This window comes from Aethalodelphis obliquidens, unplaced genomic scaffold (assembly GCF_003676395.1).
Source record: "Aethalodelphis obliquidens isolate GAN/ISIS:26980383/991018 unplaced genomic scaffold, ASM367639v1 scaffold20, whole genome shotgun sequence".
Taxonomy (NCBI): Eukaryota; Metazoa; Chordata; class Mammalia; order Artiodactyla; family Delphinidae; genus Aethalodelphis; species Aethalodelphis obliquidens.
The window spans coordinates 19,374,043-19,390,347 of NW_020837964.1; positions in this window are offsets into that span (position 1 = coordinate 19,374,043).

Here is a 16,305-nt window from a genome sequence, read left to right on the forward strand (position 1 = left end):
TTCTCATCTGGTCTCCCCACCTGTGACTTCAACTTAGCCCTAGTTGCTCTGCTTCTACAGATCAGGTAGGTGACCCTTCTACAGCTCAAATTGCTGCTGTAAAGTCTTCATTGGCTCCCCACCAACCACTGGGCCTTGAACTGACAATTACATTGGCATGGCCACTGATGGTTACCACAATAGTTAGTGGTTGGTACGTTGAGAAAGGCTGAGAACCAGGACACCAGATATTTCCTCAGTCCCTTCCATTGTGGAATTCCAGTTATGGCCTGCTGGAATTGCTTTACTAGAACTCATCTATTATCTCTGATAAATCAAGTGCAGTCTTCCCTGGAGGCAGAGAAAAATAGGAGACGACCAGAAAAGGCCACTTAGTACCCTGAAAAGGTGGTCTTCTGGAAGGAAGACACACTGGCTTACCTGGGGAGCCTGGCCAGCCCACCTGGATCCAAGGACATGGCTGCCATAAAACAGCTCCTGTCAGACTTGCCTCTGATATGATATTCATACCGCCACTCACCCTCGGCCCTTTCCGGAAGTTCTACCAGTAAGTAAGAATTTGCAATATCTGTCTTCCTGGATATTAAGATGGCTGTTTCGTACTTAAACTAAAAATAACTCCAAGGGATTCTAAATAAATGGGTACAATTATTATTATTTTGTATAGATAGTCCATTTGGGGTTATAGAAGGTTATCCTTCAGCACAGAGGCAGCACAGCTTATGGGTGCCTACGATATGTCAGGCCCTGGGCCAACGGCAGGGGACACACAGATGGCTGCCCTCACCACACTTTCCTGAGAATATTACATCACTCTGCTGTCTGAAACCACTGAGTTTCTAAGTTACCACACACACAGCACTTCCAAAGTAAAAATGCACCCTTGAGGATTTTGTGTGCACTGGAACTTTTGTTTAAAGGGTATAACCAGCTTAGTTTCCCTATACATGATGGCTAGCCCAAGAACCCTATCCAGTCTCCCAAGGCTTCCTTGTCACAAGGTCTTATTAGAAAAAAAATGAAGGAAAAGGACTTATCTCTGCCCTGAGAAAGGGAAAGCAGCAGCTCAGCTGTCATTTTCCAAGAAAATATGTAAAAATACTCTGTCTCACTCAAAACCAAGCAAATGTGAATTAAAATGAGATACTGATTTCAGTCAACCTGACAAACATTAAAACATGATTAATACCTAATGTTGGTGAGTGGGCATTGCTATCTTGGCAGGTGGGAGTGTAATTTGAGGCTGCCCAATGGACAGATCTTTGACCCACTAATTCTACTTCTTCTAATTTATCCTACAGAGGCAGTCAAAGGCAAACCTTACAAATTTTCTACAATAAATACACATTACCCCATCTGTATAATATCTTGTATAATTAGAAAAAAAAAAAAGCAGGGGCTTCCCTGGTGGCGCAGTGGTTGAGAGTCCGCCTGCCGATGCAGTGGACACGGGTTCGTGCCCTGGTCTGGGAAGATCCCACATGCCGCGGAGCGGCTGGGCCCGTGAGTCATGGCCGCTGAGCCTGCGCGTCTGGAGCCTGTGCTCCGCAACGGGAGAGGCCACAACAGTGAGAGGCCCGCGTACCGCAAAAAAAAAAAAAAAAAAAAAAAGAAGCAAAACTGTATTTTAAAAACGGAGGAGTGGCGGGGGTAGGGAGATAGATCTCTTAGATGATTCTGGCCAAGTCCCCTGATTCCCTAGCAATGCAGATAAGACCATCTATGGAATGTTAGGAAAGCTGGATTTGAGGATGATCTTGTGTCAGGAGGAATTGAGATGGTGGCAGAAGGTTTTTGTCTAACTGTCAAAACCATATCTGGCCTGATATCTGGGAGAGTTTATAAAAAACCTCAGATGGGGCTTCCCTCGTGGTGCAGCGGTTGAGAGTCCACCTGCCGATGCAGGGGATACAGGTTTGTGCCCCGGTCTGGGAGGATCCCACATGCCGCGGAGTGGCTGGGCCCGTGAGCCATGGCCGCTGAGCCTGTGCGTCCAGAGGCTGTGCTCCGTGGCGGGAGAGACCACAGCAGTGAGGGGCCTGCATGCCGCCAAAAAACAAAACAAAACAAAAAAACCCTCAGATGTCTTCTTTGCCAACATGAGCTTGCCCTTGCAATGTTTCTGTGTTATCATTGCTGCCCAAGGCAGCTGAATAAGCCCAGAAAAGCCTTCTTGCTGATCTGAGCACATTTGTGCCATCCTAAATCAAGTGATTTAACTTCACCACCTTTTAACCAAGCAGGTGGCTTTCCCTGGCACTGTCCTCTCCCAAACTGATCACGCACGGGCACGTACACACATACACACATGCACACACACACACACACACACCACCTCCATTTCCTTTAGAGGGAATGGTTACCAATCCCTGCAGAGGAGCAAACTCAGGGACATATTTAGCAAGTCTTGAGGATGCTCGTGACAAAGGCTTGGGAATTTTTGAAAAATACAAGCCCTGCCTCAGCCCTCTTAAACCTGTTCTGAAGCAACAGCACTGACAGACTTGCCAGTTTATCAGGAGGCCTCAGAATGGTTATGTTAAGCTCCTAGCTTCTAGAGTCAACCTAAGATTGCCCTTCAGTAGAAGATGGGCAGAGCCTTTGAGGGGAAATACGACCTGTGTTTCTGTCTCTTTAAGGCTTCTCCAAACACAAGTCAATCCTTTTCAGCTGCCTGATGGAACAGCTGCAGCCAGGGCTGTGATGACCTAGGCCAGGGGGCAGCTTCTTCTGTGACGCTCAATCATTCCCTTTGCCACCACCGTCCCACACCCATTCTCACTCAGGCCATATTAACTGGCAAGCTCAGAATTTTCCATCACCCTGGAGTCCCAAGCGTGAGGCCCAGCTCTGCCACCTACTTGCTATGTGATCCTGGGCCAGTCATTTCCTCTCTTGGAGTCTCTGTAGAACTACTTGGAGAGGGCAGTTGTGTGGCCCTTGGAGTTGTCATTTGTACTCTAGGTTGCCAATGACGTATCTCTTCTTGAAAGTAAATCTGGAGAGAAGTAGAAGAACAGCAATAGGGGCCTAGTGTGGGGAAGAGGAAGCAAGAGGAAGTTGGGAGACGACCTGGAGCCCCCCAGAAGCACACTTCCTGTTCTTTCCCTTGCAGCTCCATCCTTTGCTACCCTGTGAAACAATAGTCCTCCGGGCAACTTTGAATGCTCTCTCGCCCCTCCTGTGGAGGCCACGCCCTGAGATCCCAGGGCGCCCCTTTCAGGCAGGGTCAGAGGTGGAATGTCAGCACGTTTGCCTGAGCACACCCCCAACGCCCAACAGGAAGCCAAGACTCAGGTTGGAAAGTCCAGGAAGGAGCTATTGACCAGGACAGAATTCAGATGGAAAAACCAGATAACAACAAAGAAGAGAAGGCATTTGATAATAACAGCAATTATTTCTGCATCTCTCCCCACCCCCGCTTTCTCTTTGCACATGCCTTTGCGGGCAAAGAAAAGTTTAGTAGGACACATGCCAGCAGTTAACAATGATTATCTCTGCAGGAACTTTCACATTCTTTGCCAGTCCATTTATTTCTTTATTTCCTTTTTTAAAAAATGTTTTTAACAGGCAGCATGTATTTAATAATCAGAAAAACCCCAATAATGTCTATCCGACATAATTACACATGGGAGTAGGAAGGAAGAAGGCACAGCACAGGCTTGGTAGGGGCTGTTCAGGGGCAAGAGAGGCAGCTGGGGATAGGACAGGGTCCTGGAGGAACCTGATGTTTTAGATGGGGAATCAGGAAGTTTTATCTGATAAGATAAGCTTTGGACAGACATCTGAAGGAAGTTAGGGAGTGAGCCTGGCAGTATCTGGGAGAAAGCATTTGATGGAGAGAAAATAGCAGGGACAAAGGTCCTGGCCTTGCTAACCAAGGGAAGGGCTTGAATTTTATAGCCATGTCTGCCTGTCTCATCTCCAAGCCTTTGGCCAGGGCTGGGAAGAACTTGAAGGAGCATCTCACCCATGCTTTCCTAAAGTGTGCTCCATGGAACATAATCCCAGAAAATATTCTGAGAGAAGAGGACCACATCCATACTACCCTGCACTGGAAGAGATTCACAATGAACAATGGCTTAGTCAAGGTGCTGAAAAATTGTGCAGTAAAAGAAATTCATCCAACTTCATAGCAGCAATTCAAAACAGTTCACCATGAACCTCCTTTTTGCTGTAAAATCTAGTCACATCTGGCAGAACACATATACTTTGTGAGATGCCCATATATCCATTTTTGGAAGAGCAAAATAGAGTCCGAAGACCTGAACGGACTTCCGCATGTTCTCCTTTAAGCTTGTGGCTAAGAGGAGTCTGGGCCTTGGCCTCTGGACTCTCAGCCAAGCCACATTCCTAGAAGCTTCTTATCTATATTTGATAGCCTGAGGGACCAGTTTAGGCTTCTCCAAAGCCAGAGAGAGAGCCCCTGTACACTGTACAGGGTACCCTCTCACCATGCTGTGTTTTTGTTTAGCCATCTTTAGGTAAAGACTATAACTTAATAGGAACTTCATCTTCGTGGATGCTAACAATGTATGCGTCTTTTCTGAACCTGGTCCTCCAGTGGGCAATGCAGGGCTGGTGCATTTCAACCACACTCATGACAAATCAAATATACTTTAATCAGGCAATAGCGACAATTGAAGCCTCTATCTGAACACCCCACTTCTTGTCGAAGGCTGGGAGTCTGTGGACTGGGTTTGTTTTTTTTTCCTATAGGATTTTTTAAAAATTGAAGAATAGTTGATTTACCATGTTGTGTTAATTTCTGCTGTAAAGCAAAGTGATTCAGTTATACATATATATCCATTCTTTTTTAATATTATTTTCTATTATGGTTTATCATAGGGTATTGAATATATTTAGTTCTCTGTGCTATACAGTAGGACCTTGTTGTTTATCCATTCTATATATAATAGCTTACATCTGCTAACCTCAACCTCCCACTCCATCCCTCCTCCAACCCTCTCCCCCTTGGCAACCACAGGTCTGTTCTCTATGTCCATGAGTCTGTTTCTCTTTTGTAGATAGGTTCATTTGTATCATATTTTAGATTCCATGTATAAGTGATATCATATGGTATTTGTCTTTCTCTTTCTGACTTACTTCGCTTAGTATGATAATCTCTAGTTGCATCCATGTTGCTGCAAATGGCATTATTTTGTTCTCTTTTATGGTTGAGTAGTATTCCACTGTGTATCTGTACCACATCTTTTTTTTTTTTTTTTTTTTTTGCAGTACGCGGGCCTCTCACTGCTGTGGCCTCTCCTGTTGCGGAGCACAGGCTCCGGACGCGCAGGCTCAGCGGCCATGGCTCACGGGCCCAGCCGCTCCGCGGCATGTGGAATATTCCTGGACCGGGGCATGAACCCGTGTCCCCTGCATCGGCAGGCGGACTCTCAACCACTGCGCCACCAGGGAAGTCCTGTACCACATCTTCTTTATCCATTCACTTATTGATGGACATTTAGGTTGTTACCATGTCTTGGCTATTGTGAATGGGGTGCATGTATCTTTTTTTTTTATCTTTAAATTTAATTTTATTTATTTTTTTATACAGCAGGTTTGTATTAGTCATCCATTTCATACATATTAGTGTATACATGTCAATCCCAATCGCCCAATTCATCCCACGACCACCCCCACCTCCCTGCCACTTTCCCCCCTTGGTGTCCATACGTTTGTTCTCCACGTCTGTGTCTCTATTTCTGCCCTGCAAACCAGTTCATCTGTATCATTTTTCTAGGTTCCACATATATGCGTTAATATACGATATTTGTTCTTCTCTTTCTGACTTACTTCACTCTGTATGACAGTCTCTAGATCCATCCACATCTCTACAAATGACCCAATTTCGTTCCTTTTTATGGCTGAGTAATATTCCATTGTATCTATGTACCACATCTTCTTTATCTATTCGTCTGTCGATGGGCATTTAGGTTGCTTCCATGACCTGGCTATTGTAAATAGTGCTGCAGTGAACATTGGGGTGCATGTGTCTTTTTGAATTACAGTTTTCTCTGGGTATATGCCCAGTAGCGGGATTGCTGGGTCATATTGTATCTTTTTCAATTAGAGTTTTGTCTGGATACATGCCCAGGAGTGGGATTGCTGGATCATATGGTAATTCTATTTTTAGTTTTCTGAGGAACCTCCATACTGTCTTCCATAGTGGCTGCACCAACTTACATTACTTACTTGCCAACAGTGCTGTGGACTGGGTATTTTTTCTTCCCTGCTAAGGACCAGTGTGGCACTGTGGCCTTGGGACTCATTTATGAAATGCCAAGCCCCTCAGTACTTTTTACACCTGCCTTCTCAGAAGACAAGAGCCTCTTTTGCCTCTGAAAGCGCACCCCGTGTAATGTAGTTTCAGAGGCTGGGCCTAGGGTTGGGCAGACACAAGAACCCCAGCTCTGCCATTGATTGGACACATGACTTGGGCAAGGGGCCTCGGGTGAATTTAGAGCCTCTGTTTCTCCATCTGCTGAATGGGGGCAGCCATTCCCATGTATGTTGTCGGGGTGACCCCCCCCAGGTGTGTTGTGACTACAGAATGGGGGCAGGGGACAGTATGTGGGGTGTTGAAGCAGAGCTGTCCTCCTTTTCTTGGCTCCAGAAATATTTCTGTCTAAAGAACTAGGACCTGTCACTGTAATCAGGGCACCTCCGCCCCCAGACTCTGCTGGAGACTGGGTCAAATTTAATTCAGCTTTTTTCCATGCTCACCTTCAGTTCCATGTAACTGCCTCCAGGCCTTTGTCCCTGTTGTTCCCCTGCCTGGAATGCCCTCCTCTATCCTCCATACCTTTGGGGAACAGTGGGACCACTGTCTCAGACTTTCACGCATGCCCTCTCCCCAGTAGCCCAGTGGTCTCAGTGGCACTGACCAGCTGCCTACTCCACCCAGTGCTGGACCCCCTGGGCAGCAGAGGAAGCAAGAGCTTAGGATGCTAGTGAAGCAGAAGCACAAACAACAGCAAAAAATATTTTAACAAGTAGTAACCTGCTGGGCAAGGTTGTTTGCCAGCACAGCTGGGCTGGGCCCCCGCTAGTGATCACTGGCTGGGATGGACCAAAGACCAAGCTACACATGGCCACCAGGGGGCGTAAGGCGTAAACACACTGTGGGAAGCACCTGAGTGTGTGTGTGTACATCCCTCCACAGTGCTTAGTGCCAGGAACTGACAGTCAGTGGTGGAGAGGCTGAATGCCTTTTAAGGGGCTTACAGAGTGGTGGCTCAGGCTTGGCTCTGAATGTTGGCCAATGCTGATCCCGGCAACTCCCGCTCTGTGACCCAGAGCAAGTGTCTTAATCAGTCTTATCCTCAATATCTCATCTGCCAAATGGGAATAAGAATGGTGCCCACCTCAGAAGGTATTGGGTTTAATTAAATGAGTCAGTCCATGGATTGTGTTCACTGGTCGCTCACACCGCAGGCTCATGGAGCATGTTCTCAGGGTCACCAAAGGAAGGTGCTTTAAAATAATTTTTTATTTAATATTTTATTAAAATAAAAGCATAATGGGAGAAATCAGAACTATGTTTAACTTCTTTATAGTTACCTGTCAGTTTAGTATCATATTGTATTGTTTTCATATCTGATTACACAGGTGAGGGTCCTATAATCCTTTTGGTGTTTGGCTTAACTGGCTTTTCAGCCCAGAGAGGTCCCCAGAGGTCCCCAGCTACAGATGATGGGGCCCCCATGTCTGTTGGGAGGTGCACTTCCTGAGAGATCCAGAGCAGTTGAGCAGATGTCCACGCAGGGCCCAGGAAAGTAGGCCCTGGTGGCATCCTCTGAGGGAGGAGTTGGGGGATGGGTAGCAAGGTCCACATAGGGTCCCCGATCCTCCATGCCCAGAGACCAGCCTGCTACCCAGGAGCTGGCCACGGGGAGGCCCCACCTTAGAAACCCCATCAGTGCTCTCATCCATGCCCCCTCCTCCTTCAGGTCACGCCCAACCTTCTACCCTACGCCCCCCCAGGTGCACACCCTGTGGTTCTCTGACCCCCAGATGACCTCCCCATTTGTCCCCTAGACTTGTGGTAACACCTCAGAAAGCATTTGGAGAATCTGGGGTCAGTTGTCACATGGCTGAGGAGACCCTGGCATTTGGGGTGGTCAGGGTGCTAGGAGTCCTACAGGATAGATTCACACAACAAAGGATTGTCTGAGTCTTGTCCCACCTTCAAACATCTCACCTGGATGTTCAAACAGGTGAAGAATCTGTTTATCTCCATTGGAGTCTACAACCTTGTTCCATTTTATTTGGAAGTACAAAGTAATGCCTGCACAGGTTTAATATGTAGCAAATTATCATACTTTGTGTCATTTGGTATTTTACCAGAAGTTGTTCACCAAATAGAAAAGTCTCACCATGATGGCAACAATACTCGTGCTCCTCTGCCTGGAATGCATTCGTAGCTGCCATGTTATAGGGCTTCTGAGTATGGACGCAAACACAGGAAGACTTCATTACATCCTTGTGCCCCAGCATTTACATACTGCCACACATATCACTTTATTGAAAATTATATTATTTGTATATATAAATATATCTTATTATGCATTATAAATGACTGTGCTTTATACTACAACTAAAGTGTTACACTGATTTTTTGAAATTATGTGTAGAGATAAGTTATATTTTCTTCAATTTTCATTGTAGGCTCATAATGGGAGGCATGGCGTTTATTATTCTAAAAAGGAGGCTCTGAGAATCTCACAAACATACTATGAGCAAAAAATCCAGAAACCAAGGATGTTTCTGAAGTAAATACTTTCATTTAGTTGAAGTTTGAAACCAGACAAATGTAATTTATGCTATTAAAAGTCAGGACAGTGGTTACTTTGGGGAGGTAGGAACGTAATGAGGACTTGGGGGGTATGGAGTGCTGGAAACATGCTTTTGCTGATCTGGGTGCTGGTTGCACATGTGGGTTCAGATTGTGAAAGTTCATTGGCTATATGTACTTTTCTGTATATATGTTATGCTTCCATTTAAAAATAACAACAAAAAACAAAGTTAACATCACCAGTAATGGGACAAATCAATATCATGTGCTGAAGCAACATGGGACTGTTTTGTGATCTTCCCACAAAAAGTACATAACCCGAGTCTCTTCAAGAGAAAACACCTGACAAACCCAACTGAGGGACATCCTACTACATCACTGGCCTGTGCTCTCCAACCATATCAAGGATGTGAAAGACAAAGACACACTGAGGAACTTGTCCAGAGAAAAGGAAACTTAAGGGACTGGACAACTGAATGCAATGCATGGTCTGGGAATTTGGGGGGTTTACAAAGACGTTATGGGGACAGTGAGGAAAATTTGAATAAGGTACATTGATTAGATAATAGCAACGTAACAGTGTTAATTTCCTGATTTTGATTCTTGTACTGTGGTTATGTAAGAGAATGTCTTTGTTTTTAGGAAAAACCACTGAAGTATTTAGAGGTGAAAGGGTGTCATGGCTGCAACTTATTCTCAAAGAGATTTTAAAAATGTATATATGAAGAAAGAGAGTGGGAGAGAGCAAAAGTGATAAAATGGGGAGCCTGGGTGGCCAGTCTATGGCTATTCATTGTATTTTTTCAACTTTTCCATAAATCTTAAAATATGCTATAGTAAAACGTTGGGATTTAGGGGCTCCAGGTCTGATAGTGGAACCCTAAACGTTGGCTCTTCCTTTTTCTGTTCCCACGGCCACAACCCCAGTTCTCCTGGGTGTCAGTGTGAAGAGGGACAGATAAAGAAGGAAGTAAAGCCTGGCATTTCCTGACATGGTGGCGAGGTCTTGTGTGGGCGCTGAGGGCCCATCTCTAAGCGTCTTAACTTACAGCAAGGCTTAATGAAGTTGGCTGGGGTTGGTAGCTCTTGACACCTGACTTTCTTTCCTCAGCATGACCTCTGACCTCAGGGGGCACTGGGATCAAGGCAGGTGCCCCAAAGACTGTAGAGCTGGCTGCTGTGCCCCGACCCCGGCTCCCAGATTTGCCGGAACTGCCACTGGCGCCAGCTAAAGCAACCAGGTTGGTGCTCAGCGTTCCACCCCCAGCCCAGGGTCAAAGGACGCGTGTGAGCAACTGTACCTGGCCGATCTGAGCTGCACGGGGTAAGGGACCCCCCCAGTCCCCTCTGCTGCTCCCAGAAACCACAGGCTTCTGGATTTAGTGCTGGGGCCAAGGCTTTGAAGGCTTGGCTGCCCCCATAATATCTTTTCAGCTCACCTGCCCCTGCCTGAAATTATGCCATTTGAGCTCTTCTCTCCTAGGAGAGACCATTTCCAAACACTGACTTCTCCTAAAGTACAGACCTCGTGTTGCAGTGGTCATAGTTCATGGACTTGGGTAAACACATTAAATGCCTTTATTTTCTGTAAATCAGTCGAATCTAGCTCTGAGCTCCCATTACATCGGGCTGGGAGGAAATTCATCCCAGGTATTCTCCCGTCACATTGATGGGCAAGGTCCTGGGGGTCATGGGAGGCTCTTCTGGTCATCTGTCCCTGCAGTTTTGTCCCAGCACTATGTCCCCTTTCAGTTTAGGGGGCACAGGGGGTCACCTGCATCCTGAGATCCAGAGCTGTCAGCCCCCCACTCGGTCACAACCTGACTCTCCCTCTGGGAAATCTGCTTTCTCTCCTCCCTCAAGTCCTACCTTAAGCCCCTTGGGCCTCCCATTAACACATTTTACAGATGGAGAAACCAAGGCCAAGAGAAGAGATCACAGAGCAGACTGAAAAGGAGGTGATAAAGTCATTCCCCCCGTAAGGTATTACTGTGTGCACCTTCCAGGGCCACTTGCCTTTCATCAGAGAACCATTCTCAACTGTGAGCACTGAAGCTCAGATGGCAGGATTTCAGGCTCCAGGATAGGCAAGCAGGGAGTAACTCTGTGTAGGGGTCTTTCTGCTACATTAGGCTCTCGTGATGGGTGAAGAGCACAGGACCAGGGGTCATAAATCCTACCTCTCCCACCAACTTATTTCAGCAGACTCTGTTCTGTGTCTGGGCCTCAGTTGTTCTATCTGTAGAGTGGGGTCAGACCAGGAATCCTCGAGGCCTGGATGCTCTGGGATTCCCTGAGCAATTTATTGATCCCTGACATGGCTTCCTCTGGCTGAAAAAGGTATACCCCCAAATTCTACTCCTGAACACTCAGGAGAAGCAGCAGCAGCAAGAATTCACCACCCCCCAGTTCCCCCAGAGGCTGGGCAACCGGAGAGACAGGGCAGTGAGACACCTGTGCCCAGACACCTGTGCCCAGAGCAATCAACAACTTGTCACTCAGAGCAGGAGCGGAGAGAGGAGGAGCAGGAGAAAGAGCCCCTTTCTGAAGACCCGAGAGACACATGGGGGCCCAGCTGAGCCCGGGGTGCCTGTGTCCCCATGCCTTCCCTGCAATGCCTGTCCCAGTAGGGCAGCTCAGTGGGAATAAAGAGCCAGCAGCTCACCCTCACATGCCCCTGAAGACAGCATTTGGGTTGCAGCTGGAAGGATTTATATTAGACTCACAGACTGCCAAACCAGGAACTGCCAGGGCACGGGCATGAGTCCATTCAGCGGGGCCAGGGAGGGGCAGCAGGAGGAGCTTATGAACTGCACCTGACAGCATTTGCACTTGAGCCCCGAGTTAGAAGGTGAATTCAGGCCAAGATGCCCAGTGCTTTCTGAGCCTCAGGGAGAGTTTTCTTCCTCCAATCTGGGAGGCTTTTAGCCCCTGCTGTAGCCCTCCAGTGGCTCCTCATGGTCCCTGGATGTAAGGGCAAACTCCTGCCTGGCATTTGAGGCCTCCAGAGCCTGGGGACCCCTGTGTCCCCAACCACACATCTCCTCTTTGTCGATACATGCTGAGCAAGAGCCAGGCCTCCCTCCTCTCTGTCTGGTAAATGTTCACTGCTGCTGAGGCTTTTGTGCCTCCGCTGGGACGCCAACGACTTTGCTCTGGGCCCCTCTTCCAGGAAGACCTCCCAGATGAGTCAAGTCTCCTCAACCAAGCCAGGATCCTTCTCAGGGACACTACCACCTCCCCCAACTCTTGACAGTCTCTTGCGATCAGTTCCTTCCTGAGGGTCTTGGCCTTTTTCCCAGTGGAACAGCAAAGGTCCTGCAGGGTGGCCTGGGACAGGGCCAGCCAGGCTGGAGGAAGGTGGGGAGTTCGGGAGGTTTCCTGGAGGAGGGAGGCCCTGACAGAGGGAGCCAAGTTGGTATCAAATGTTCTGAGAATGCCCTTGTAGAGGACAGAGGCTTGGAGCAGATCTGACTCATTCCTGCCATCGCGTTGTCTGGCTCTGGGCCCAGCCAGAGGGCCTGCTTGGACCCCTTGCTAGCAGATGGCCTTGCAAAGAGTGACATCTGTTTTGGGCTATGCTATCCAATCTGGTAGCCATTGGCCACATGTGTTCTTGGGCACTTGAAATGTGGCTAATTTGAGTTGAGATGTGCAGTGAGTGTGAAATACTCACTGGATTTCAAAAATTTAGTCCCCAGGGCTTCCCGGGTGGCTCAGTGGTTAAGAATCTGCCTGCCAATGCGGGGGACATGGGTTTGAGCCCTGGTCCGGGAAGATCCCACATGCCAGGGAGCAACTAAGCCCATGTGCTACAACTGAGCCTGTGCTCTAGAGCCTGAGAGCCACAACTACTAAAGCCCTCGAGCCTAGAGCCCGTGCTCCGCAGCAAGAGAAGCCACTGCAATGAGAAGCCCGCGCAACCCAACGAAGACCCAAGGCAGCCAAAAGTAAATTAATTAATTAATTTTAAAAGAAATTTAGTCCCCCAAATAATGTAAAATATCTCATTAATTTTTCATATTGATGATATGTTAAAATGGTAAGATATTTTGGATATAACTGAGTCAACTAAAATATATTCTTCAAATGAAATATACTTTTTTCTTTTATATAAGATTTTTATTATTTTTAAATTTTATTTTTGTTTTTTTCTTCCAGTTTTATTGAGATATAATTGACATACATCACTGTATAAATTTAAGGGGTACAGCATAATGATTTGACTTATATACATCATGAAATGACTGTCACAATCAGTTTAGTGAACATCCATCATCTCATATGGATAAAAAATTAAAGAAATAGAAAAATTTTCCTTGTGACGAGAACTCTTAGGATTTACCCCTTAACAGCTATCATGTATAACTTACAGTAGTGTCCATTATATTTATCATGTTGTACATTACATCCCTAGTACTAATTTATCTTATAACTGTTTTGTGCCTTTTGACTGCCTTCATCCAATCCCCCCTATCCACACACCCCCACCTCTGGTAACTACAAATTTGATTTCTTTTTCTATGAGTTTGTTTTTGAAGTATGATTGACCTACATCACTATGTTAGTTTCTGGCACACAACATAGTGATTCGATATCACGATACATTTCAAAATGATCACTGCTCTAAGTCTAGTTACAATCTGTCACCATACAAAGATATTACATAATTCTTGACTATGTTCTTCACATTGTACATCTCGTACCTGTGACTCATTTATTTTGCATGTGGAACTTTGTACCTCTTGATCTCCCACATCTATTACTTTCCTCCGCCACTCCTTCCCCTGGGCCCTCCAGTCCAGATCTCTTAGAGGGTCACCTGGCTGCCCTGGGAGGGCCTCTCTGGGATCTTGGGAGCGAGCAGAGCTTGTCTTGGGTACCCCAAATGTGCCCAGCATTTGCTCCAGGAAGCAATCTTGCCATGGATGAGGATTCAGGACCCAGTCCTATGTCCCTTGAGGTTGGCCATCCCTATTGGATGTAATAGGGTCAAACCTTGCACTGTAATTATAACAGAAGGAGGCCACTTTGGTTTCAAACAGTTTTAAATTTAAAAAATGGGGCTTCCCTGGTGGCGCAATGGTTAAGAATCTGCCTGCCAATGCAGGGGACACGGGTTCGAGTCCTGGCCCGGGAAGATCCCACATGCCGCGAAGCAACTAAGCCCGTGAGCCATAACTACTGAGCCTGCACTCTAGAGCCCGTGAGCCACAACTACTGAGCCCATGTGCCACAACTAATGAAGCCCACGTACCTGGGCCCGTGCTCCACAACAAGAGAAGCCACCGCAACGAGAGGCCCGCACACTGCAGCGAAGAGTGGCCCCCACTCGCTGCAACTAGAGAAAGCCCATGCGTAGCAATGAAGACCCAACGCAGTCAAAGATAATAACTAAATAAAAATTAAAAAAAAAATAAATGAATTAAGTGGAAGGATGTAAGGAATGAGGAATCTTGGCGGCCTTGGGATAATTATTTTAAAATCAGCTCCCATTTCTCAAGTCCTCTGCAGCGCCAGGACTGTGGCGTCACCATCCCTGGGAGGTGGCGGTGGGGTGCTAAGATCCCCGGCAGGGCCAGTCGTATTAGGCCTATTTGTTCACCACTATGCTCAGTGCTCTGGCGTAGAGCAGGAGAGTTAGCAGACAGATCCAGCTTCAAATTTTGCTTGGCCACTTGCCTATTTAACCTCCCCCAGCCTCATCTTCCTCATCTGTAACATGGGGGTGATGACAGTTCTTAGATCATAGGGGGAGTCAGACATCTGCCCCAGGCCCTTTACCTGCCTTCAGGGGCAGCATTACTAGCGTTACTTCCCTGCGGCCACCTGCCCCCAGGCTGGGCAAACACTGTCCTCCAGACACTATTCTTTTCACCATCTCCTGAAACATGGAGAGAGCAAATGGCCCCCAGATTGGGCCAGGGGTGCCAGCCGGGCTGAAACTGTGTCTGGCCCTGTGCTGGAGCAGCATTTGCTGAGGGCCACTCTGGGGACAGGTTTGCCCTGAGCATGAGAATGGAAGGGGGGAGTCAACAGAGCAAGCCTCTCCCTTGCCTGCCTCCCTGGTCTCGAAGCTAGAAGTCTAAGGCCTAATTCTACTCTCTCCTCGTGGCCTCACCCCAAACCCGGAAGTGTCCCATGACCCTGGAGTGCCCTTCTGGTATAGTGACAATGACAGGAGCTGTGGCCAAAGTGAGTAGACCGACGCGCCCCTAGCCCCGCTGGTACCTGCAGCTTGGCCTCCTTCCCAAGGATGTTCAGACACACCACCGGCCCATCTTTCCAAAAGCCTCGACCCTGTGCCCCCTCAGCTATCACTTTCTTCCCCTTCACAACCACACGTATACATTTGCTGTCCCGGTTTTACTTCCCCTCACTCCTCAGCCCCCTCACTCTCCACCACCTGCCCCTGTCCTGGCTCATGGGGCACAGTGATGGCTGGGTCTCTAAACCTTCTGGACTTGGGCTGGGACTAGGGTGAGTCCAGCGAGGCACTTACGGTGCACATTTAAGGAGACACGCACCCTCAGCATCATACAAATGCAGGGTCGGGGCCTGAGGGTGTGTACCTCCTTAAATTTTGCACCCTAAGAGATCACTTGCCTCACCCCAGCCCCAGCCCTGCCTCAGACTCCTCAGCAGCCCCCAGTGCCCCTAGATACCTAGGTATCTCAGATGCCACTCTGCGGCTTTCCCTCTGAGCAGATCCTCCGCAGGGTCGTGCGCTGGTTCTGTGCTAGACCCTGGTCCCTTCTCTCGCTGAGCACCCTCCCCCTCCCTCCCCTCGGCCTCACCCACCACCTTGAGTGAAGATGCTCCAAAGCAGCCCCCTCTACCCTCCACCTCTCTCCTCGGCTCAGACACCAACACCCCAGAGCTTCCTAGCACTCCTCTCAGGGCCCCACAAAAGCTGTGTGTCCATCCTGGTCTGCTGCTGCCCAGGCTTTCCTGTCCTCTGTCTCCGCCCAGGGACACACCCTGCACTCCCCTCCACCCTCACAGAGAGCCAAATGCTATCTTTGGGCTCCACCTCCTAGGTCTCTCTCATCCAGCCCCCTTCTCCCGGCCTCCACCACCCTGTATTCTTTCTCCTGGCCACTGGCCACCACCTTCTCTTGCTGCCAGTCCTACCTGCCAACTCACACTCTACAGGGATCTCCCAGCCTTTGCACATCTGCCCCTGCCCCCCCCTACTCCAGATCCTTCCTGACTCTCATTAGCCTTGGGAGAGAGTCCCAGGCCCTCCCCCAGGGCTCCAGCCCCACTCGTTCTTCTCTGTTCCACAGACACCCTGGGTTCTCACCTGGGAGCCGGCACACCTGCTCTTCCCTGAGCTCAAACATGCTGTTCCCTTCTCTCTGCCTTGGAATACCGGTTGGAATTTAATTTCTTCACCAGATGAGGACATCACAGTGTGAGCTCAGGGTGGGGGAAGTAGGCTCCCCCTTTTCTCTGCCCCCACGGCCCCTGCCCCGCCATCTGTATCACCCTCACCTGTTCGG